The 23,926-nt window shown below is 46.5% G+C and overlaps 1 protein-coding gene across 3 annotated transcripts in view; it reads right to left on the bottom strand.

Moving 5' to 3' along the window:
- Positions 1-23,926, bottom strand: part of ZNF469 (zinc finger protein 469) — a 157,324-nt gene that overhangs the window by 51,208 nt on the left and 82,190 nt on the right. Inside the window, exon 1 of one of the 3 annotated variants that reach the window (XM_081963692.1) lies at positions 17,033-17,106. The exons of the other annotated variants lie outside the window; for them this stretch is intronic. The gene's annotated coding sequence lies outside the window, so the exon portion shown is untranslated. Of the gene's footprint in view, positions 1-17,032; positions 17,107-23,926 lie in introns of those variants that run through there. 3 annotated transcript variants of the gene reach the window in all.

Raw genomic sequence — 23,926 nt, 5'->3', positions numbered from 1 at the left:
ATTTGGATCGCAACCAGATCCACCGGCTCTTGGCCGGACTCTACCAAACCTTGCTCCAAACCTGTTTTAATCCAGATTTGAATCACGAAACGTTCCTCGTCACACGCAAAAGGACCGCTTAACAAACTGAACTGATGCCTTCTTGTGCCCAGGATCTGGAAGATGCTTTTCCAAATGATGAGGCCAATTTCTGTTTTTAGCAACATGCCTTGAAAAACATGAAAACCATTTGGGTCTCCTGGTGTGACCAGATTCCTTGACAGACGTTGGTACTTCGCGGAGTTCCATCAAGGTTGAAAATTGTTTGGCATGTAATCTTGGAAACCCAGTAGAATTTCAGTAAAGGTCTTAGAAAGGAGGGACAAGTCCTCCCAGATGAGACTTCTTGATGGCAAGAGGGCCACGTCCAGAGATAACGGCTTGAAGATGTAGGCCTGGAGTCACATCAAGACAATGTGAAGCCTCCTGCAATGAAACGCGTTTTGCTCCCATGAAACATCTCGTTTTGTGAGCCTCGGAATCAGCCTGGCGTTGCTGAGCTGTGGCGTCATCTAGACGGGCAACTGAGCCTCAGCTGCCTTGTGCAAAAATGGTCTTGTCTAGTCTGGTGAGCCTCCGTTGCTGGACCACTCCAGAGCAGCTCCTAATCCGCCTAGGGATTAACCCTGCCTGGCCTTGATCAAGCCGTGTGGAAGAGCAGAGAAGAGGCTGGGGAGGCAGGAAGCCGCTCTGACTGTGGGAAGAGGCCTTGACAAAGACACCAAGACACGCTGAGGAGGACAGAAGAAGGTAACCCCAGAGGCTGCACTTCCAGGATGAGGTGTTCTTTTCTTTGGTAGAGAGGAACCGTCAATCAAGGGTAGCCGGTATGGTACAAAAGTGGCAGTGGTCCTTTGTGATGCCACCACGCGCTGCATGACAACAGTGTGGCTTTTGATGATGTTCCATAGTTTGGGTGATAAAACATCTGCAAGAAAACAAGCAAGCTCAGAGAGCACCAAGGACCCTTCGTGTCAAACCTGAGCTACAAATGTCCTCCTTTATTAGTGTGGCTTCTCCTTGATGGTCCTGAAGTCATTAACACTCTTCTCCACATCATTCTGATATATGTCAAGCCGAGGCATAAATCATTGGTCACCAACCATGATGCATGGGTTTACATGGATGGGTAGGGCTTGTTTCTAAGCAGTTCGCTGAAGAAATGTGCTGGCTGGGGAATTCTGGGAGTTGAAGTCCACAGGTCTTACAAGCTTGGACATCCCTGCCCTAAACTATGGTCTCATGAATGACCTTTTCTTCACCTTTAATTTTTTTTTAACTATTGCTATATTCCTGGAGGACGTCTTCTTTCCCCCTCTTCTCTATTCACACAACAGCTTCTAAAGGGCCTGTTCCTTAAAACCAGGGTTGAGGGCATAAGGCATAAATTGTCCTGCCTGTTACTCCTGACCGCCGAGTCACTTGCGGAAAAAAATCAGGTGAGCTGCTGGAGACCTGTCAATCTCTCCTTCTAGCTTTCCATGGACATTCAGTCTGGGAATCCTGTCAAAGACTGGGCTGCATTCTTTAAGAAGGTTGAGATGAATGGGATCTTTCAGGGAATCTGGAGGATGCCAGCAGCAGAGGGTGGTGAAGGTCAGAGGCTGCTGGGTGCCCAAAGTGAACAGGAGCCCCTGGGATCGGGGAGAAATTCCCTTTTATAAGTGGGTCCACTTTGGGGAGAAGACAGTTCCTGGGCTACGCAGCCATCACTGCCTGGAAAGGAGAAGGTTCTCAGCTGCGCTTCAGATCTTGTAAAGCAGGGGTTCTCAACCTGTGGGTCAAACTACCCTTTCACAGGGGTCGCCTAAGACCATCGGAAAACACATATTTTCAATGGTCTTAGGAACCGAGACACCATTTTTATGGTTGGGGGTCACCACAACATGAGGAACTGTATTAAAGGGTCGCGGCATGGGGAAGGTTGAGAACCACTGCTGTAAAGGCTGAGGAAGACACATTGAGGAAGAGACATCAACCACCAACAGCAATTCTAGAAACCTGAAGGTAGAGCAAAGCCTTCAAAAATCAGATCAAATGGACCACAACCCCCACAAGCCTCAGCCAGCCTGAGCACCTGGCCAGTCTAGTTGGGGAAGCAGGAGAAAAGGACTGACCATTGAGTTTTGATTTGTTTTCGGTGATGGACATCTGGAGCGGCCTCTTCTGTTGAAAGGCTCTCAAGCAACATCTCCAAGCATTGGCTTCACTGTTGCGCAACGGTCCCTCCACAGAAGATAGACCGGGCATGATCCTCACCCAGCAATGAGTGGGTGGCTGCTTCACACAACATGATTGGCTTGACTTGGTTAAGGGTCATAGACAAAGGCAGTGACAGATGCTCAGATTGCCAAGGCCCACAATTAAGGTCTATAATTTCCAAAGATCTAGTCACGTCTTGCCATGTTTCTGACCGCATACAGCAGCCTCCTCTGCTTTCAAATGCCTCTGTTTTCTGACTTGGACATAAAATGTCAAATAAGTAGCCCGGCCCCTTCCTAAACATCCCAAGAACAAAACTGACATCCTGAATCTACCATCCCTGTAATTTGGCCTCCGAGGGATAACAGGGAGTTACTTCTTGGCCGGCCCAGCACTGTTCCTTAGTGTCTTGCTTCCCCCATACGGTCCCCTACAGACTCCTCCACGTGCTGTGTATCCTACAAGGCATCCATTAAAACAACGGAGTCGCTATTTTGCTTTGGGTCGATGTTGTGAACAAGTCATTCTTTTTAAGCCATGCCTCCCTGCGTCTTTTTTTTAAAAAAAAAATCTGTATAAACAGCCTGCATCCACTCATCCGCACGCGCACCCTTTTCTTCCTCCTCTCTTTCTTCTGCTTTCTATATATATTTCACCCACACTCTGTTACTCCCACCAGCAGGCCATGAATAGCGACAGTGTCCCAGAGAGGATTTTACAGTTGCTCTGAAAATGTTTGCTGTGAAGGAGGAATGTAGAGGAAGAAATAAGGATCCCTTCAACAAAATAATGCTAATAATAACAGCTGCCACTCAGAGTTTGCTCTGGCCCAGACCAATTTCATAGAAAGTAAGAAGCAATCCATTATGGCAGCGTCTCCGCTCTTGACGTACCAAACCCACTGGCCAAACAAAACAATTACAGCTGCATTGTTCCATGGGATGAAAAGTCCCAAATTCATAACTAGCAATTAACAAGCTCCATTCCTGGTCCCGATTTTACAGATCAGACCACCATGGTTGAAACTGTTGGTCTAACACCGTGATGGCGAACCTATGGCACGCATGGCACAGGTGGCACATGGAGGCCTCTGCTGTCAGGCGAGCTGTCGCTCCAGTTCAGCTCCACCACACATGTGCACGGGCCTCCCGCCGGCCAGCTGATTTCTGGGTCTCTGCCGTGGAAGACGTATGTGCATGCACAGGGTGGGAGTGTGGATTATGGGTGTGGACACAAACGCATGCGCTGTGGCGCATAGGCACACACTTTCGGCATGCGAGGACAAGAAGATTAGACATCACTGGTGTGACCTAACCAAAGGTTGCTTGACAGTAAGACGGGCAGCATATAAATTTAATAAATAATTATAATAACCTGCACCCTTCGTAGTTCCCTTCTCTGGCCAGATAATGAGTTTCAGAAGAACACCCCCCCCCCCCCAAAAAAAAGTCTGTCTGCTCTCGTTTACAAAAGGTGTAAATCAACTAGGAATTTTGGAGTATTAAAAAAACAAACTTGGGAACTTTAAGACTTGTGGACTTCAACTCTGGCTGGGGAATTCTGGGAGTTGAAGTCCACAAGTCTTAAAGTTCCCAAGTTTGGACACCCCTGCCTTAGTGGTACTAAGGGACTGCTTTTAAAACTAAGACATCACCAGCAGCTCCAATATTCTAAAACTCCGTTTTCTCAACCGTCACACCTTCGAGGTGTGTGGATTTCATCTTCATATTAGAGGGGTGAATTTTAGACAATAGAGCTATTGATAGCTGCTAGGCCGGTCAGTTGGCTAAGCTGAATCACAGGAGGGATGCCTGATTCATAGGCTGAGATTTTAAGCTGTGAGATGCTATGTGGTGAGATTCCTGGATGAATCTGATCGGCTACCATGGGGTGAGGTGGACCTTTGCCCAGAGCCAGCCCCCAGCCCCCATCTCTTCCGAGGTTTATGACACGTGGGTAGACTGGAGGGACATCACCGTGGGCTTAGGATGATCAACCAAGCAAGGCTGGAGAACAAGAGAATTCTGAATTGTGTCGGTTTCTCTATGGAACTTCTAAAAAAAAAAAAAACTTCGAGTAACTGCAAAAGCTGTTTGGCTCAAAGAAGCAATGAAGCAGCATTCTTGGTCCATGACTTAATTTGTCAAACCGATCATTTTCCAGCCAAATCTGTTTGCATTTCACCCACCAGCTCGTTTCATCTGTCAGTGGTAATATTTGCACTGTGGTCATGCAACTACAGAGAAGGTTAGGGACTTTTCCGTCTCTTGCCCATCCTCCAAAGGATAAATATCTGACTATCTCAAAGGCAAAAGAAAAAGACCCACAAACCAACCAATCAGAATGCAGGAATAAAAACCTTAAGGATGACATAATGCATAAGCCAGCTTGTGGTTTGATACCCGGGACTTCTTTGCTGCCCACAGATATGCCCGGAATGTTAGATTGAAGATCCAGTCTCTTGGCAATCAAGTTATCAATTGAAGTCCTTGGCATGAGGGCTGAATGGTGTGAAGTTGCTGAAGCCCTACTTTCCAAATTAGGAGTCAAGACTCCGTGGGGTGAATCACCCAAACTTGGCCACTTTAAGACTTGTGGACTTCAACTCCCAGAATTCCTTCAGCCATGAAGTCCACAAGTCTTGGAAATTCTCAAATTTGGAGACCCCCTGATCAGAATCATTGTTGGCTTGATTAGACCGGAGACCATTGAGCATTTCTTAAGCAGGGCTTGGGAGACAGAGAGGGCATCTATTCCAGCTCTGGGGACTGGATTCAGAAGGGTGAACTCCATGATGAAGATGTGGGGAAGCCATCAAGGGATTCAGTAAGGACATCTCTGACCCCACATGGATCTTTCCATAATAACAAGGCTGCTTCGAACCTAAGAGTTAAACTCACATTGCTTTGAAGCTAAGCCATCCGAAAACAAACCAGAGAACCAAACAAAACCCTGTAATCTTTTTTTTCCTTTGCTCCAAAAATTGCAGCTTTGGGCCCAGAGCACAACTCTAGAGGGGGGAAAGACACAGAGCAGATTATAAATAAACTGCAAACTCCCTGCTCCCAGAAATTGGAATTCAGATGGAATAAGAGTCTTGAGCCCCAAGGCTGGCAAAATATGCAGGCCTATCGTTTGTCCTTGGCAATATTTTATTTTTGTACGGCTGAGACTCCCTTTTATTTATTGTTTCAGATCAAAATTATGTTCAGTTTCACCCACACAAACATGCAAATATCCTCTTCCTTTTACTGTCCAAGTAACTTCATACTGTACTGCTAAAAAAACACACCATTTGGCACTGATTTGCATTAGGTTGTCATTAGAAATATTAATATATAGGCTTCAAGTCTTAATTTAATTACTCCGTTCCTGCTTTATTTCATGTTAAGCATGATTGGATAACTTCTTAAATGGAAACATGTTTCCAGATCTTATCAAACTGCTCCTTAATAGTTGGGAGTCATTGTTTGTCTCTAATACTTGAGAGAAACAAGGATCATGTTCGCGACCAAGTCCTTTTCTTACACAGGTTTATCCACCTTGACTTTTTCCATCTGTGATGGACTACAACTCCCATAATGTGCAGCCTGCTTCTGGCATAAGAAAAAGGTAAATCTCATTTGAGAAGGGTTCGATCCCCGCCCCATAATTTCTACCGGACGATCTAGACCCTGAAAAATTTGATTTGCATGTAAAGGAAACTTGCAACATTTTAAAATACTGTGCTTAGGTTCAAAATTCTAAAACTATTTCCGCTGATGGGTTAAAATTAGTTTAGTAACTAGGTGATCGCCATATGGATTGATTTTGTCGATACATCACTTTCCCCCAAGAATCTGGATGTACCACAGATAGTTCATTTATCTTCATAACAACACTGCGTTGGCTGGAGAGGTGAGGAGGTAGGTGAGCTCACCCAACTGAATGAGGTTTAAATTTGCCCCCAATTTATGGAAGCTGTAAAACAGGACAGTCCATCCCGGGAGAACCTTTGTGGATTTCGACTCCCAGAATTCCCCAGGCTGGCTGAGGAATTCTGGGAGTTGAAGTCCACAGGCCTTAAATTTGCCAAGGATGGACAATGGACACCCCTGCTTAGAGAATCTGCAATGCAGTTTTGGCACATCTTTAGCAAATTCAGATATATTTAATAGAAACGTGCAGATAGGATTAAGCTGTGTCACCCTTGGTACTCTCTGAGCTTGGAGAAATATTCTTAAGTAATTGGGGTGCAATTTTTCTTTTTTCTTTTGCACCCAATTACTGCATATCTACTATTCTATATTGCAAGCCATTTCCGCCAATAGCATTTTTGCATTGCTTTCCTTCAACTATTTTTTCCTTTTTCCCTGCAACACATTTCTAATTTTGGCTGTGCCTTTTTAACGGAAAAAGAGCATAGTGGAATTAGAAGGACAGACAACTGAGGATTCCTTTTGCCTGCTGGCAAAATTAGATATTCCGCTTGCATTAAAATGCACCCTGGGTTTGAAATTTTTCTAAGACTTTCCTACGGGAGGGAAGGCTGGCCCTTGGCTCTCCTCCGGTTGAGGCTGTGAATGACTCGCTCTCTCTAACAGATGGCAGTATTGCTCTCTGAAACACAACTGATCTGCGATCTCCCATCCCAGCAACAGCCTCAAGGTTGACGCTAGGAAGTTTTGTGAAAAATAAAATTGGTTTTTGTTTTTAATGAGCCACTTATGACGCCTTAGGAATACTGCACGGAGGTGTTTTTTCTTTTCTTTCCCTGAGCTAATTCAAGCCGGCCTAAAGCTGGTGGAAAGAATCTGACGCTTTGAAAGAATGGAAGCTGGAGGGTGGCTTCAGGATTCGGCCCCGAGTCCTGTTTTGGGCTCCTTCTAAACAATAACAAGCCTGGGGAAGTATTTTCCAGGAGAAGTAGCGGCAGCAGGATTGGAAAAAACTTCACCAATCCTCTGCAAAATTGTGGCTTTCGCTAGCAACAAATGAGCTGCCTAACCCGATGGTTTTCTTTGAACCAAAACTAATTTTTTTTTGCATTTTCCATGGGAAACTGAAAAAAAATCAGCATACATGAATGTGCCATGAGTGTTTAAGATGTCGTTAATTCATCAACATATTGCTTATACCAGTTTGACAGCAAGATCCTTCCTTCCTTCCCTCCTTTTGTCTTCTTCCCATTCTGCCTCTCCTTCCTTCTTAAATGAGAATTAATTCCACATTTTTGCAAAGACTTCACAATGAGTAACTGTTTTGCACTAACTATAAAAAGGAAATCATAAAAATGCAATCCCCAAAATATCTGGAGCGCCACTTGAACACCAGCAGCATTGATAAAATCCCCATCAGTCAATTGCAAAAGGCAACTTGACTTGGCACAGCTTTCCATCCTGTGCCAAGGCCATCAAACAACAACATCTGTCTGCCCCTTGGGAAGGACGCCATAAATGAATAAAAATGCCAAATCCAATCTAAGCATCTGGCGGACGGTGCAACTCACCATAACAATATGAACAACCTATAAAACTCTTGCTTCAGTTAAGGCAGGTTCCAAAATTAGCCCTGAAGTGGGTATTGAATCGCATAATAAACCAAGAACTTTAAATGATGGCTGTCCCAATGTGTAACGTTTGTGAGTTTTCACTTAACGCACACGCTATGTTTGTATTCCAGAGGACTATCGCCCAAGTGAATGTTAGTTCTAAGAGTCCCCAAGATTTTTCTTCTTCCTGGAAAACAGATGGCTGCATGTTTGGAAATTCACTTTGGGTTCCTCTCCCTGCTCAGTTTTCCCTCCCAAAAGTTCTTTCAAGACTCTCAATAGCCCCGGAGTAACATTCCCCTCTCTGACAGTGAATTCCATAATAATTACGCGCTCTTAATGCATTCCTTCATCCTCAATAATATCATCATAACAAAATCTGAAAGCGTTCCCCCCCACCGGTGAATAAGCATGAATTTATCTGTCAAATTGATTTCATTTCTCATTTTCCAGTTCATGTCATTCTTGTCCACATCCATTTGGCATCCAGAAGAATTTTTTTAATGATTTTTTTTTCTCGTGAACAATTGCACACTTTTTGTCTAGTGCTCACATCATAGTATATAACATTCCTGGATGCATTTGGGGAAGGCATTATTTTTCTTCCTATGCTTTCCCCCCCTGTGCCTTCTGTCAAAGATAGGTATTTTTAGCATCCTTTAATTGGTGTCATCATTTCAGCTTCTCTGTTTTGCCTCATGCCCAAGCCTGGCCTGCTGCTCCCCTCCAAATCCACCCCAGACCCCTCCCCAGATATTTCAAGCTTGCACCCGAGCCAGAGTTGCTTGTGCCAAAAACCTTCAGAAGCATCCCTGGACTGGGTTCTGTGCCAAGATGCCTGGCAGGGAGCCGAGCCAAGCCACGTTTCCTTCAGTGGCACTGGTTAAAAACAAAAAGTGGAACCAGAAGCTGTGACAATCACCGGTAGATGAATTCTGAGGAGGGGTTTGCTGGCATCTGGGAGAAGCGGCTGGTCCTGAAATGGAGCAGCGGGGATACAGTTGGGACTGCAGCAGCAGCACCCAAGCCACTGTTCACCCAGACCTGATTCAGACGTTGCATTTCAACTGGCAAAACTCTCACAATGGCTGCTTTTGCATGAGAGTTGGAGATGTGGTTGTACAGAGCTCCTGTTGCAGACAACTGCAGGGATTGAGCAACGTAGAGAATGTCTATGGAGCTTCTCAATCGTCCAGGTCATGGTTACCCCAAAGGTGCTTCCCCCCCCCCAAAGACAACTGGACTGTCGTGTGTGTTTTTGTTCTTTGAAAACGTTTCACTTCTCATCCAAAAAGCTTCTTCGATTCTTGGATGAGAAGTGAAACGTTTTCAAAAAAAACAGTCCAAAAAGCCCAGATGTCTTTTTGTTTTTGGAGGGAAAGCACCTTTGGGTGCTCAGGGAAGAAAAAAATGTATTGTTTTAACCATTACATCGTGTCCGACTCTTGCTCTCCATGCTCTTGGGAAGACAGACGCAGTACTAACAAATCTCGAATTTCTTGCTGCTGCATGGTACATCGGAAGGTGGGATTTTAAAAGTCCCTCGGTCTGAATCCAGCGATAGCTTCAATTGTTTTTGATCAGTTTCTCCTTGCACACAACTGCACCAGTGTTCACACTAACAAGTGGGCAAATGTTTTGTGTTGGAAGCAGTCACCACCTTAGCAGAAAGTAGGACGAGGCATTTTAAGTTATTCTTTAGGCTCAGTCTTTCCTAACCTACAGCCGTCCAGATGTTCCGGACTCTGGTCTCCACACATCTGCAAAGTATCAGATCGGGGGACACATTGGAACATTCTTTTCAATATAGTTGTTGTCTACACAATTTCTTTGATCTTTTTAAATAAACTGTTGCTTTTAATACTGTCTGCTCACTAAGAAAGAGATAATATTTAACCGCAGAACAATGAGATGCTAAAATCACTTTAGTAAGCTGCTTACCATCAACGTCTCTCTAAGATCGGGATTAAAATAAATGTTGGATGCCGTCCTTCAGCGAAAGGAAAATAACAATGTATTCAGGCAAGCGAGCATTGGATGTTTTAGCATCGATTTGCACGACTAGTCATCATCACATCTACTTAATATCTAAGATGCCTTTTTTTACTTTGAAAATAAAAAAAATATTATTTAACTTCCATCATCCCTAATTCCTTCTATATTAATACATATAACGGAATCATTCTGGTTGACCAAGAAGAAAATCTCTATCAGTTCTAAGGAAGACCATTTGGAGATACCAATTATTAAATTCCTTGCACTGAAGCCCAACGAATCCAATGATTGCTTGTGCCCAGACAGTTTCAAAACTGCACTGCCACTCCGTTATTAGTCTATTTTAAGAATGCATAACACTATCCTTCTTTATTTTAATCACTCAAACAATAATTAAGCAGCAAAATCTCCAAGACTGTTTAAACAGTGGATAGAAATAGGTTTGCAGAAACACATAATGTAGAATATCTGTGGTCCTCCATAGGTCCGCTAGAAGAAAGATCTATTGAAATAAAGTGGAATTGATTCCAGATAAGAGTGTGCAAGATATTGGCTTAGAAATGAAAACAGGTCAAAAGGCCTTGGAAGAAAAGAGAGAGAGAGAGAAAGAAAGAAAAAAGAGAAAGAAAGAAAAAGAAAGAAAGAAAGAAAAAAGGGAGTGTTTCAGAAAAGCTAATATCAATGATAAAATAATATCATTTCTTTTTTAAAAAAAAATCCAATGCTTGTAGCAAGCCAGAATGTCATCAAATCCAACCACAGGTTTTAAAATGGCAAACATGAATGAAATGAGAGAGAGAGAAAGAAAGGAAAAGAGAAATATTGCGATCAAATAAAATCAAGCTGAACTCACACTTGCAAAAGCCCAGGGAAATCGGCTGACTGTTGCCAGAAAAATCTCAGGTTCGCTTTTCTTAAGCCTTCTCCGCTCGCTCGCTCCCTAACCTCAAAAGTCAGTTGGAGAAATTTCTTGGGAGGACAATAATGATGCAGAATTAAGAAGATGCTGAGCGGCAAAAGGGACACCACAATGCAATTATTCTCTTGAGGGCTTCACCTGATTGTTCTCCGATGAGAGGTCCCAAAGGTGCTTTTTCAGGAGGCCACAAGGCTCACCTGAACCCCATTTCTCTGACTTTCTCTTCCTGCCTGACCTGGTTTGGTCAACACAACCGTGGTTTCCCCTTTCCAAAAGACGGTTTTGGGGGTTGCAGAAAGCCAGTCCCTTGATTTCTCTTAGCTTTTCAGAAGGCTTGGCCAAAGGAGGGCTTTGAATCCCTACAGTCTCCAGTGGGAGATGACCTCAAGGCTGGCTCAGAATGATGAATGTGTTTACATGAACTTTTCATCTGTCCATCACAATTGATAAATTGTCATCAGCTTTTTCCAGTTTGGAGCTTAAACGCATCCCAGGCCAGTAGCATCAGTAGTCAAGAAGTCAACTTCACTTCTTCTGAAACCTCAGAGAAGGTGTAAATATCTCTTCCCACCTGCGAGGTCCCCAGGTTAGGGATCCAAAGTGTCCAAGCTCATCCCAGAAGGAAGGGAGTTGATTCTGCAGATACGTCCAAACTCACATCTCCTCCTGATCTTCCTTGCCTTCGCTTTGTCTCCTTGGAGGAATCCTAAGCTAAAGGTTCTGTCATCCAGAAGAAGGTCCCATCCTAACCTCCACCTGTCGCCTCACTTTTTGGATTGGGCTGCATCTCCCACCCTTAGGATTCCAAGTAGAAGGAAGAGATGGAGAGCTTTCCTCCCCACTCATAATTTCTACAGTCCACCAGTGGGACAAAACCACAGGGGCCTCCCTGCCTGTTGGTGGGACCAGGGAAGAGCTTGTGTTGTGTCTTGCTAACCCTCTCCAGAACGTGGCCTTCCTTTCATCTTGGAGATTGCTCAGAATCCTTTCCAACAATGGGACCCCTCTCTCCCCTTCTTCCTGCCCCAGGGCACATGCTCAGGTATTACTTCCTGTTACCCCTTGAATCTGCCTTCCGGGAGGGCCAAAGACTAAAACCCTTGGCTGCTCCTGGCTCTGGAGAATGCGCCAGGATTTATTAGTGTTACGCAGAAAGGTTCTCCTTCCCCACCCTACCAATCCTCTCTCCATCGGATGAAAGAGAAGTCCGCTTTTATTTTGTGCCCAAAGTATGAAACAATCACAGGGACAGCCCCAAGAGTGTCCTTGATTCTTCCAAGTGGAAATGTAAACTCATCCATGTGGAACACAGGAATGCCCCCACCTTCCATTGCCATGATGACGAGGAGGAGGAGGAGGAGGAGGAGGAGGCTGGCCGTGGGTGAATGTGCCTCAGAAGCTGGCACTCAGAAGTGGCCCAGAGGAACATTTGGGAGTGGGAACATCGTCCCCACCGAGAGAGCTACGCTTCATTTGGAAGAGGGCCTAATTAAAAGAGCCTGTACAATGAGGGATGCCACATGGAAGGTGGAGCTGAAGCAAGTGATTGGTAGGGCCGGAGCCAATCAGAGGGCTTCTCAACATCCATCCATCCCCTCAGAAACGATCCTCCTTCAAAAGTTTTCCACGCTCTTCTTCTTCCTTGGTTGCATAAACAGAGGCATGGAATCAAAATCACGCGAAGGATTAGTACCGCTTTATAAAGCCTTGGTAAGGCCACACCTGGAGTATGGCATCCAGTTTTAGTCACCACGTTACAGAAAAGGGGTTGAGACTTTGGAGAAAGTGCAAAGAAGAGCAACTAAGATGATTAAAGGCCTGGAGACTAAAACGTATGAAGAACGGCTGCAGGAACTGGGCATGACTAATCTAGAGAAAAGAAGGACTGGGGGTGGGGGGGAAACATGATAGCAGTTTCCCAGTATTTGAGGGGCTGCCACAAAGAAGAGAGGGACAACTTATTCTCCAAAGCACCAGAAGGCAAGAAAAGAAACAATGGATGGAAACTAATAAAAGAGAAAAGCAGCCTGGAAGGAAAGAGAAACTTCCTAACAGTGAGGGCAACAACCAATGGAACAGAAGTTGCCTTCAGAAGTTGTGGGTGCTTCATCACCGGAGGTTTTTAAGAAGAGACTGGACTGCCACTTGTCTCAAACAGTATAGGATCTCCTGCTTGAGCAGGGGGCTGGACTAGAAGACCTCCAAGGTCCCTTCCAGCTCTGTTCTGATTGATTAAAGACAACAAGCAGCGCGGGGTTCAATTTTTGCTGTTTTACAAATGATGCATGTCAAAGACAGGTGACCCGTGATGGAAAATGGAGCACAGATTTTGTTTTGCACACCATCTGGAACTCGAACAGTTGGAAGACCCTGGAGAAGAACCATCGTGGTTTGGTTGGAGGGAGGGAAACTGTCGAGGCCGGTTTTAGCTTTCTTCCAGTTCCTTAGATTGGCCCCCAACTCAAGCAGGACAACAAACCGCAAAGCATTCACCTTTGGAAGCTGGAAGATTGGCCAAACAATGCAGTGAGCCAGCTCTGCCTGCACGGAAAGGGATTACATGATTCACAGCACTCAAAGCCGACATGTGGTTGACTTATTGTCAGGGCCGTATCCCAAATCTCCATGGAAGTGCTAGTGCAAACATTTCTCATGGAGGCACACACATCACTCACAGTTCAGGGCCAAATCCGTGTCCCACATCCATCCACCCAGAGCAGAAGAGGTTCCTGCTGGTGGAATTCCTCCTGGGAAGGAAGAATGGTGTAAGGCTGAAAACCTTTAGGTTTGGCTCAAAAAACTACAGGCTGGATTTGGAATATACATTTAAACGGGCCACTCAATTATCTCGTTTCCTGAGTGGGGAGGTTAACCCGCAAATGAAATTTAAAAAATCACTCCCATCAGTCAGTCACTGGGGGCCCTTTAGAGGCACCCAGTCTGCCAGCAACACCATGATGAAACCATCTGGCCTACGAGATGCAAGACAAAAATCGGTTTGTGCGTTGAAGAAGGCACAATGACATGACGAAGAACCCCAGACCACATTTGGTAGGAGATGAAGAGGAAACCATGGGTACAGCAGATGCTGCACTTGTGGGAATTCTTCTCCAGATCTTTTCCTGTCCTCTGAAGTGAGGAGGTGGTGACAGCCCAACATATGGCTTTTTCATTGTCAGCAGAAGGCCTGCCCTCCACGTCACACCCTCTCCGAGAGGCTGGCTGGTGCCAACTGTCTTTGCATTACCGCATCAGGCAAAGATATGTTTTTCTAAAATTTGCCAAAACATCCCAGCCTGTAATCTGGGCTAGGCATTATCTCCTCCGCTACATTTTTATGGCTTTTCTCCATTGCTCCAAACCTGATTGAATTGTGTTTCTTAAATCATCTTTTGTGGAGGCTGCCCTGACAGTTTTATTGAAGGGCGTCCTTATGAAACACGAATGCTTTAAAAGAAAACATATTGCAATGAAAATAAATAAATAAATAAAGCGGAACAAAAGACGCAGATAATAGATTTCAAGCCCTCAAAAACTCCCCATTCATCAACAGGGTAATCCGGCCATCATCTCCGATTGGTCCCAGTTGCAGACATGAAAGATGTTGGGATGAGAACTTTGATTCCTGCTGCCTGGGAATACCATTAATCACGAAACTTTCTGCCTTCTCTACATCTTGCCTATCTAAAAAACCATGGCTGTAATTGTCTCAGCTTATTCTTTGCTTCTAAACGATTTAACCGCTATTACCTGGCCCTCTCTTTCCTGCCCGTCAGCTGAACACAGGGATCAGTAGAAAATGCACCCTACAATTACATCCGTCGTTCAAAAGAGAATAAATCCTAGCCATGGCCCTGAATGCAAGGAGCACCGCACCAGAGCCGCTCAAAACGCTCCTTCGGTTCACTGCAGGTGAGGGATTGTGTTTGTGTGCATGTTGAGATGGCTGAGTTTCGTTCTACACAAAGACACACTCCCGGGCAACCTAGCAGGAAAATGTCTAAGGTGTGCACCGAGTTGTTTTGATCACACAATCTGCCTCTTTGGGGTCTTTCCTGGGGTAAAAGGGGGGAGTGGGAATTAGCAGCTGTGTGCCCTGTGGATCTCCTGTGGCCTTGGGGGAAAATAGCCAACTATTGAGAGAAATTCTGCTTCTTTTCCTCCCAAGAGGAAGTTTCTGTTTTCCTCTCTCCTTCTTGCTGTGCTTTTAAAATCCTTTGGTGGCGTCTTTTAGAGGATCACGGATGCTCGGTGTAATTATTTAATTAATAACTAATAACTTAATAATGCAATAATTAATCACTATTAAATAATTGTTTAATTCTTATTATCAAATCCCTGCACTGCCCGTTTGTCGAAGTGACTCTGGGCCGTTCGCAACATCCTAATAGACACACAAATGAAAGTGTACATTACAGCTCTTCCTGTCCGTCCGTCCGTCCCGTCCCGTCCCCCCGGTCCCCCCATGGTCCTCTTGGCAGCCTTTCTACCCGGGAAAACTTTACTCAGGACAAACCATTCACACACAACCTTCAGTCCACCCAAGGAGAAGAAATTCTGCGGCACCAACTTTTTATAATCTTTGGAGTTGTTTTATTTCCAGCAGGGGGGAAAAAATAGCCAAAATTGCAGAGGAAATTAACTAAGTTAAGCAAGTTTTCCTTCAAACATTTAGGACCTCCGAGGTCCTTGGTGATCTCTGAGTTAGCTGTTTTCCTGCAGATGTTTCAGTAGGACCTCACTTAAGTGCTCACCGCTGGAAGGGTGTGCAAGAGTTACAATCACAGCTACTTTTCCTCCCATGTCGGGATATGTTGGCAGAATAACAGAGTAACAGAGTTGGAAGGGACCTTGGAGGTCTTCTATCTAGTCCACCCCTCTGCTCAAGCAGGAGATCTTAATATCATTTTAGAAAAATGGCTGTCCAATCTCTTCTTAAAAGCCTCCAGAGTTGAAGCACTCACAACCTCTGGAGGCAAGTTGCTCCACTGATCGATTATTTTCAATGTTAGGACACTTTTCCTTAGTTCTAGGTTGCTTCTAGAAAGTTCTCCTTGGATCTAGAATGCTTCCAAGGACATGTACGTACAAAAGGATGTAAGAAGATAGCCAGACACATTTATGATTCCTCAAGCAATACCTCGATTCAAGACAATTTTCCTTCCCCTTAGAAGCCTGGAAACTTCAGTCCTGGGTCCATTTTAGCAGAATCTCCTCAAGGCAGAAAGTTTCAGAAACCTTGAGATTCTCTCTCTGTCTGTCTGCGAAGACACAGTAGGGATGCTACTGCCAAATTTGGAATGATGAAGAGCCCTCGAATGAATCAAAACACAGGTCCCTATAAACTTGTTATTCTACCCATCCCTGATACACATTTTTTAAAGGAATGCGATTGTATAAGCACCGCTGAGCCAAATAATTGTTCTGGATAATAGAATAACTCTAAAATGGTACGCTGCACTATTCCATTTTGAAATAAAATTACGCACAAAATATCTTCAAACAGGATTATTATGGTAAGGACATTCACAGGAAATGCTCTTTCCTAAAGCTTCTTCTCCATTCAACCTCTTATCATGATTTTGAATATCCATCGTAGGAATAGTTTCCTGGACAATATGAGTTTGATTTCAAATGTTCTGTCTGGCATCTTAAGTCTGCACCAACAACATGAACCAGATAAACAGATAGACAGATAGGGAAAGAAATAAAAAGACAGACAGACAGACAGACGAAATAATCAATCTACCTATGCAAAATGGTCCTTTGGTGCAAAGAATTAGCCGTGTCTTTTCTAACGCCTTCAGGAACAGATGTTTGGGGACTGAAAGATGTCGGATAAATTGACACACCATCAATGGTTCTGTTGACCTATTCCTTTGTCAAGAGTTTTAGGGACAGAAGGGAGATGCAGCCAGGAGAAAGGGAAAGCGGGATCGAGCAAGGGACGGTCCTGGAGGAATGAATGGGGAGCGCCGCTCCGATTTCCTTGAAAGCAGCCGGGCGCTGGGAGCGAGCGAGCGTCCAGGACAAGAGGCGGAATCCAATTAGCCAAGCAAACTTTCTTGGGAAGACATTGGAGCCTGAATGCGCTCCCGTTACAATTTTCAGGCTGTTTGCAGAAGAAATTCTCTTGGCGGATTCCGCTCAGCCGCTTCGAGAGAGGGGAAGGAGGAGGAGGAGGACGAAAATAGATTTTTATCGCCCTCTGTGTACACACGCAGGACACATTCATCGCAAAAAAACCGAAAGCAACTCGGAACGCGGCTGAAAAAGGAAGCGAACCATTCGATCGATTAGCCCGCAACATCCAAAGACCTGAAACCAGGAGGAGAGATCGGAGTTACCTTTCTGGGATGCTTCCTTGGGGTGCTCCATCCTGAAGGGGGGAGGGGAGATTTCCCTCTTCCACCAGATAATCGATCCCCCTCCTTGGGGAGGGCAGACAGTATTGGGGGGGGGGGGTGTCCTTTGACCGCGTTGCTTTAGAGACCCCGCGGGGCATCAGCGGAGGAGAAAACTTTCCCGGTGCGTCGCTCGTCCAGGGCTGACATTCCCACCGATTCTCCTCCGGCGGAAAGCACCGCACAGACCCACAACTACACAAGCCACGCAGGGAAGCAGCTCCGCAGTCCAGGAATGGGGGGGGGGGCTTTCCTTGCCCAGCTGTGCGCTTCCCCTCCCTCGGGGGGGGTCTTCTCAATTCACATTCGGCTGAGAATTACGGGAGTCCAAAAGGGTCCAGGTTTGTGAGGGGGTAGCCCCCCTCCCCCCGCCACCTGTTCAAGCAGAAAGTCCAGGAATCTTCTCCGCTGGCCTTCGGTGGGGCTGCGGCCCCCACCTGCCCGCATCGCTTTGCGGAGTTATCCTTGGTGGAAGAAGCGCGTGCCCCGCGGGTGGCTGCGGATGACTTCACCTCCTTAGCATGCTTCCGATAGTTCCCTTCCAGGGTCTTTCCCCTCCGCTTCTTTCGCTGACTTTAAGGCTCCAATTTGGAGTGATTAACTATTTCCTCACTAGAGAAGGGGGAGGGAGAGGGAGGGAAGGAAGGAGAGAGAGAGAGAGAGAGAGGAAGGGAGGAAGGATAGAGGAAGGAAGGAGGGAGAGAGAGAGAGGAAGAAGGGAGGGAGGGAGGGTGGGGAAGAGAGAAAGAAGGATGGGAGGGAAGGAAGGACTCTATCAATTTCAATTTTCAATTTATTAGCGCTTATAGACCGCCCCCTCTCCCGAAAGGGACTCGGGGCGGTGTACAGTCCATGTCAAAGAACAAAATTAAAACAATTAAAATTACTACATGGAAAATATATATATACAAATATAAAATGGATAGATGCATAAGAGGAGGATAAAAGATGTGCAGGACTGTATTGCTAATAAATAATTAAAATAAACAGACATTAAGATCCCAATACCCAATAAAATTAAGACTAGAATAATACCCTTAAAAACCAGTAAAATATAAATGCCAGGAGATAGGCATTGAAATTATGCCAGGCCAGCCAGTCGAAACAGGTGAGTCTTTAGTTTCTGCCGGAAGGAGCGGAAGTCGGTGGTGGTTCTGATGTCGGGGGGGAGGTCATTCCAGAGGGTTGGGCCCATCACAGAGAAGGCCCTACTCCTTGGCGTCGCCCCCTGGCATTGCCTAGCGGACGGCACCAGGAGAAGCCCCTCTCTGTGAGAGCGAATTGGCAGCTGGGATGTATGTGGGAGGATGCGATCCCGCAGGTAACTGGGCCCTATGCCCTATGACTCTGCATCTTGCGCCTGGGCCAAGAGGAATTCATATTCTCGGGGTGCTCTGTAACATTTTCTCTCTTGCACCCCCCAGGGATCAATGAAAGGGAGGGGGCAGCCACAAACCTCCCTTCCACCCTTGGTCCCCTCCAGATGGCAAACATTTGTGGCCCTCTCTTGTCACAAGGTCCCTGCTGTCATTCACCGATCTGGGAAAGGTCCAACAGAGGAAGCAAGTGTGTGCGCATACACCCGCGGTTGTTGTTGCTTGTGGTCTCATTCTTAGCTCTTGAATGTGGCCAAAGAGTTGCTGTGATGTCGTCCCTCCCCAGCCCCTCTTTACAGGCAGGGCAATGGGGCTGCTGTGTGGGGATGTAGGGGACTAAGTCCTCCAAAAAACCTTCAATTATTCTCTTCCAGGTCAGGATGTGGGGTTGGATGGATGCAGGGCAGCAGGTTGGACCTTCTGTTCGCCTTGTCAGCATCTGAACGGCACTTGGAAATGCCACCCAGGCTGCGTCTCCTTCCTTCCCAGGCCTTTTGAGCCCCGGTTTAATACCACCGGGGGTGGGTGGGAGTGGGAGACACACAAAATATGTGTGCCTTGCATACATTGGCCAGCCAAAGGAAACACTTAGTTCCTCTGACATTCACACTGTCACAAACTCTTTCCTTCTTGGGGTCTCAGGTCCGTCTCAAGTTTCAACACTTTGTTTATTGTGGTGTGACTCAAGAAAAAGCAAAACACAAATGGTGTGTGTGTGTGTGTGTGTGTGTGTGTGTGCGTGCGTGCGTGCCCTGGGCTCCTTGCCCAAAATTTTCACAGCTTTATCATCAACGCTGCCCCCTGACACGCTGGAAGCATTAGAACCACCTGGTCAGAATTAGAAGCCAGCTCAGGGCTCCATTGCACACTCGAGGCGCACGCTCGCATTCAATTAGCGCCCTTGTGCTGCAAAGCCAAACAAAATGACCTTGCAAAGCTTAGAAACTAACCGAAGTTTCGCACTCGTGGTGGTGGCGAGCTTGTTCAAAGATGACAACTGTGAGTGAGGGTCTTTGAAGGCCCCACCCACTGGAGGCCGAGGAAGGACCGAAGGGGATAAAGGCTGAGCAGCAGAAGCTCTCTGGGCGACCGTTTCTCTCACGGGGAGAGGACCCAAAGGGTGTGACCAGCTGTAGGGCGAAATATGGGTAGCCCTCGGCTCACATTCGTTTAGTGGCTGAAGTTACAACCGCACTGGAACAAAATGACTTCTGGCCCCTTGGAGCATCTCCATAGTCACGTGATCAGAATTCAGGGCCTTGGCATCTGAACTCCTATTTATGACGGTTGCAATGTCCTGCGGTCACACGACCTTCTCAGCTAACCCTGACAAGCAAAGTCTATGGGGGAAGCCTATATATATATATATATCTCCCCTTCCTCCTGCCTGCCCAGAACTCCCCTGGCAAAAAAGTCCAGAGAAAAAAACCAGGAAAATCCAGGTGCAATTTAACAAGTATTGCAAGATTTCTCTTTTTTCAGATGTGCAAAGCTTGCAAAAGAGGTGAGGTTTTGCCTTATTTCTGGAGAATGAGGAAATTCTTTCCCTCTGGTCATTATTACTGGAACAGGGTTAAAAAAAAAAGAAACGCGGCCTGTTTAAGAATTAAGAAAATGCAGCTTGGGGAAAGTCCATCTGGATCTTGGTCCTCAGATCTTTGGATCACTGTTTCTCCAGCTAGCAACTTGAAGATAGACAGGGTGTAGGGCCGTGATGGTGAACTCATGGCACGCGTGCCCGAAGTGGCACACAGAACCATGTTGCCTGGCACACACAACGTCACCCGCTCCTCTTCCGGGTTCTGGGGCGCATGTGCATGGCGATCAGCTGGCCTTTGTGCATGTGGCAGTGCCAGAAACCGGAAGAGCTGGTCTTCTGTTCTCTGGCATAAGCATGCACGCTGGGCAGCTGATCAGTCCATGCGCGCGCATGCCAGTAACTAGAAGACTTGCTGGCTGGGGCACATGCATGCCCCAGAAACCAGAAGTTCCTTTTCCGGTGCGCACAGGCTCCCAGGGCAGCTCCTCTTCCCGGTCGTGGCCCAGACAAGAGAGTGCATGGACAAAGTGGGCACGCGGTGCTGAAAAAGGTTCACCATCACCGGTGTAGGGTTTCTTGCTTGGTCAGGGGGTTGGACTAGATGACCTACAAGGTCCCTTCCAACTCTGTTAATCTCTATGTAAGATGTATGGATTCTGGGAGTTGAAGTCCACACATGTTCACTTTCCTAAGGTTAGGAAAGCTCTGGATGAAAGTGCCCAGATCTGGATTTCTGAAACTTGCTGTGGCCCAAGAAGACGTTGGAGATGACACCGTGGTGAGATCCGGGGGACGTTTGAAGATGTTGGTGGCTCTAAGGGAGAAGACTGTATAAGGGCTTGGCCTCTTTTGCACAAGGGCATCCCTTAGATTTCACGGAAAGCTCTCCCTCCCCTGGAAGCATTTGGGAGGAAGATGTGATGAAATCCATGTTCCTCATCAGGTTGTTCAACAGGGACTTAGAAACAAGAGGATGTTTTGTTTTCTTGGCCTCAGGATGTGCCTTGCGATCAAGTTGCGCAGTTGCTGAAGACGCCTGCCTGGCCGAGCAGACTGAGGACACAACCCCGACCACATCTTCAAAGATTTCCGCCCTCCCTCGGAAGAAAAACACCGCAGTCAGATTCCACTGCCCAGGTCACATATTTTACGGAGTATGTCAGCAAGACCCTCTCCCCGCTGCCCCTCCACTTCCCAGCAGGTTTCTGAAAGAGACACATCTGCAACTTTCCCAGCTGCAGACTGTGGCCGTGAGCCCAGGTGTCGTGGGGCGCAAAGCTTGCCCCCTCCCCCTTCCCACGGCATCCGTCCATCGGTGCTGGAGACCTTCTCTGGTCCACACCTGGAGGAAACGCAGGCCTGGTATGTCAAGACGGAGTGTGTGTGTGTGTGGGGGGGAGAAGGAGTCCAGGGTGGAGCTTTGGTGGATGCTCAGCATGCCTGTGGGATTATCCACCCGGGTGGAGTCGCACGCCCTCCTGTGCAATTTGATGGCCTGGGATGCATAAAGAGACCAAGAGCTGTCAGAGATAATAAAACAGAATAACAGAGTTGGAAGGGACCTTGGAGGTCTTCTAGTCCAACCCCCTAACCCTAACCCTAACCCTACACCACTTCAGACAAAGGGTTGTCCAACATCTTCTTTAAAACCTCCAGTGTTGGGGCTTTCAAAACTTCTGGAGGCAAATTCTGTTCCACGGATTAATTGTTCTCACTGTCAGGAAATTCCTGCTCAGTTCTAAGTTGCTTCTCTCCTTGATTAGTTTCCACCTGTTGCTTTTTATCCTGGCCTGCAAAAGGATTAGCGGTGGACTTCCTTTGGACTTGGGAGTGGAGCTGGAGAAGGATGCCCAGGCTACAGGGAAGCCTCAGGAGCAGAACTGGCCATGGGAAGTGGTCAAGAGGACAGCCAGGACCGTAAATACAGGGAGACCTCAAGGGATGACTGGTTGCTTAGGGTCACTGCATTTTCAGCACACAGCTACACAGCTGCATTTGCAGTTGTTTGCAGCATCCCACAGTCCCATGACTGTGTTTTAAACTGGTTCCACAATAAATCACTGCTGTATTCGCTCAACGACTGCAGCATTCATTTTATGATCTTCGCATTCATTTAGTGACCACAATGTAGAATCGGGTCGGTCACATGACCCAACTCCTTCTACGACCCTTACGAATTATGACTACTTGTAAACGCTTTGCCTGCTTGTAATGCAAGACCCATTTTTAAAAAAACGAGCAGAGCTTCAGTCATATTGCAGGGAAAAAGCAGTCTTCAATTCTCAGTTTCTTTGAGAGATGGAGAAAAAGGAAGTTTGTAAAATAATAACAGAGCCTTCCTTCCTTCCCTTCCCTTCCCTCCCTCCCTTCCTTCCTTCCTTCCTTCCTTCCTTCCTTCCTTCCTTCCTTCCTTCCTTCCTTTCTTCTTTCTTTCTTTCCCTACATTAATAAAATATGTAGGTGTGCTTAGATTCTTTGACTACAGTTTGAAGGGGAGAAACAGCCATTGCCTGGAGGAACCCAGCAGTGAGTGAAGGCTTGGCACATGCTCTGGGGGTGGGTGGGTGGGTGTTGTGACAACTTGGCATGGCTACCTCACTGTAGATCAACTCACTGCAGAAGAAGAGTTACACTAATATTTTTAAAAAACGATGGAATAGAATTCTGACAGGATGCAAAAGGAGAGACAGAATGAAATGTGAATGGCAAAAATTATTTATTGTAAATAATTAAATAGAATTGTTCAATTCTCCTGCAGTGAGTTGGCCACGGTGTGTTGCCCCATTCCCCCTTGTGGGTAGGGGAGGAGATGGCTTGTGTGCTTTCCATGTGACTTAGGCGGGGCCCTGACCAGGCTGAACAGCCCTTCTGAGACTCGAAAGGGGCTGTCCTTAATGAGGGATGGCTGCGTGCAGAGTGAGGCTGTTTCAGACTCTCGTAGCAGTTGCTACATTTCACAGACATATTGTAGTGATTTCCTGGTCTGGCTGGAAAGTTTTCGCCATTGTTTACCAAGCATTATTTCAAAAATTCGCAACGGAGAGGAAGATTCCACCCTGCGCTTCCAAATTCCTGTCCCAGGGAAGATTTGCTGCGAGAGGTGAGGAGGGGGGGAGCCTTTCCCGGCCCCTCCCTCCCAGCCCAGGGGTGATCACAGGGCCCACCCGGCTGCCACTGCTCCACATGCAGGTCACATGAGGCCGAGGTGCACCCGAGCCAAACGGGATGCTGTCATGAGGTTGCACGCACGCCACGGAGCCTGACACCCGCTGACTGGGCCAGCGAACCCAAGGAACAGGCTTTGGCTACGACGGAGCCATAAAACAGGGATGGAAAGAGGGAATCGGGACTCTTTGCAAGAAAACGAGTCCAAGAGATGATATGGAAAAACTGCCATAAACAAGCAACCAGTAAAAGAATAGAACGTGCAGAGCGTTTAAAAAACAAAACTTTGGAGAAAACACGGAATGTCTAGATAAGTCAAGATAAGTCAAATGTTGAACTGCGCTTAGTCTTACTAGTTGTCCCGTTCCAGAGCCTGAGAAAATGTGGGGTTTCCTCTCTTCCCTTTAGATTCTTGGCTCTGACCTCTGATTATTTCCAGCTTTGCTAAAAAGTGTCTTCCCGTCCTTCTTAGACCTTTGACTGGGAAGCTCAGCTCACCTGGATGGGCTTCCCACCTTCTTCCATCTAATTGGCGAGGTTGGCTCAGATTTGGCCTAGAAACCCACCAGTCAAGTCCTGCACCGTTTCTTCCCACCATCAATTGAAACATAATATTCCAATACATTTATCTTGTCCATGAGACGCTGACGAAGTTACCATCTGTGAATGCTGCTAAATTGCTTTGGCTGGAGGATTTATCCCACCAGCGATGTCTCCAGGCCTCACCTTTTCCCTTCCACTGGCTAAACTCACCGT

This window comes from Natrix helvetica (genome assembly GCF_964273705.1).
Source record: "Natrix helvetica genome assembly, chromosome: 10".
Taxonomy (NCBI): Eukaryota; Metazoa; Chordata; class Lepidosauria; order Squamata; family Natricidae; genus Natrix; species Natrix helvetica.
Note: the sequence above shows the minus strand (reverse complement) of the source record. Positions and strands in the feature narration are given on the sequence as shown.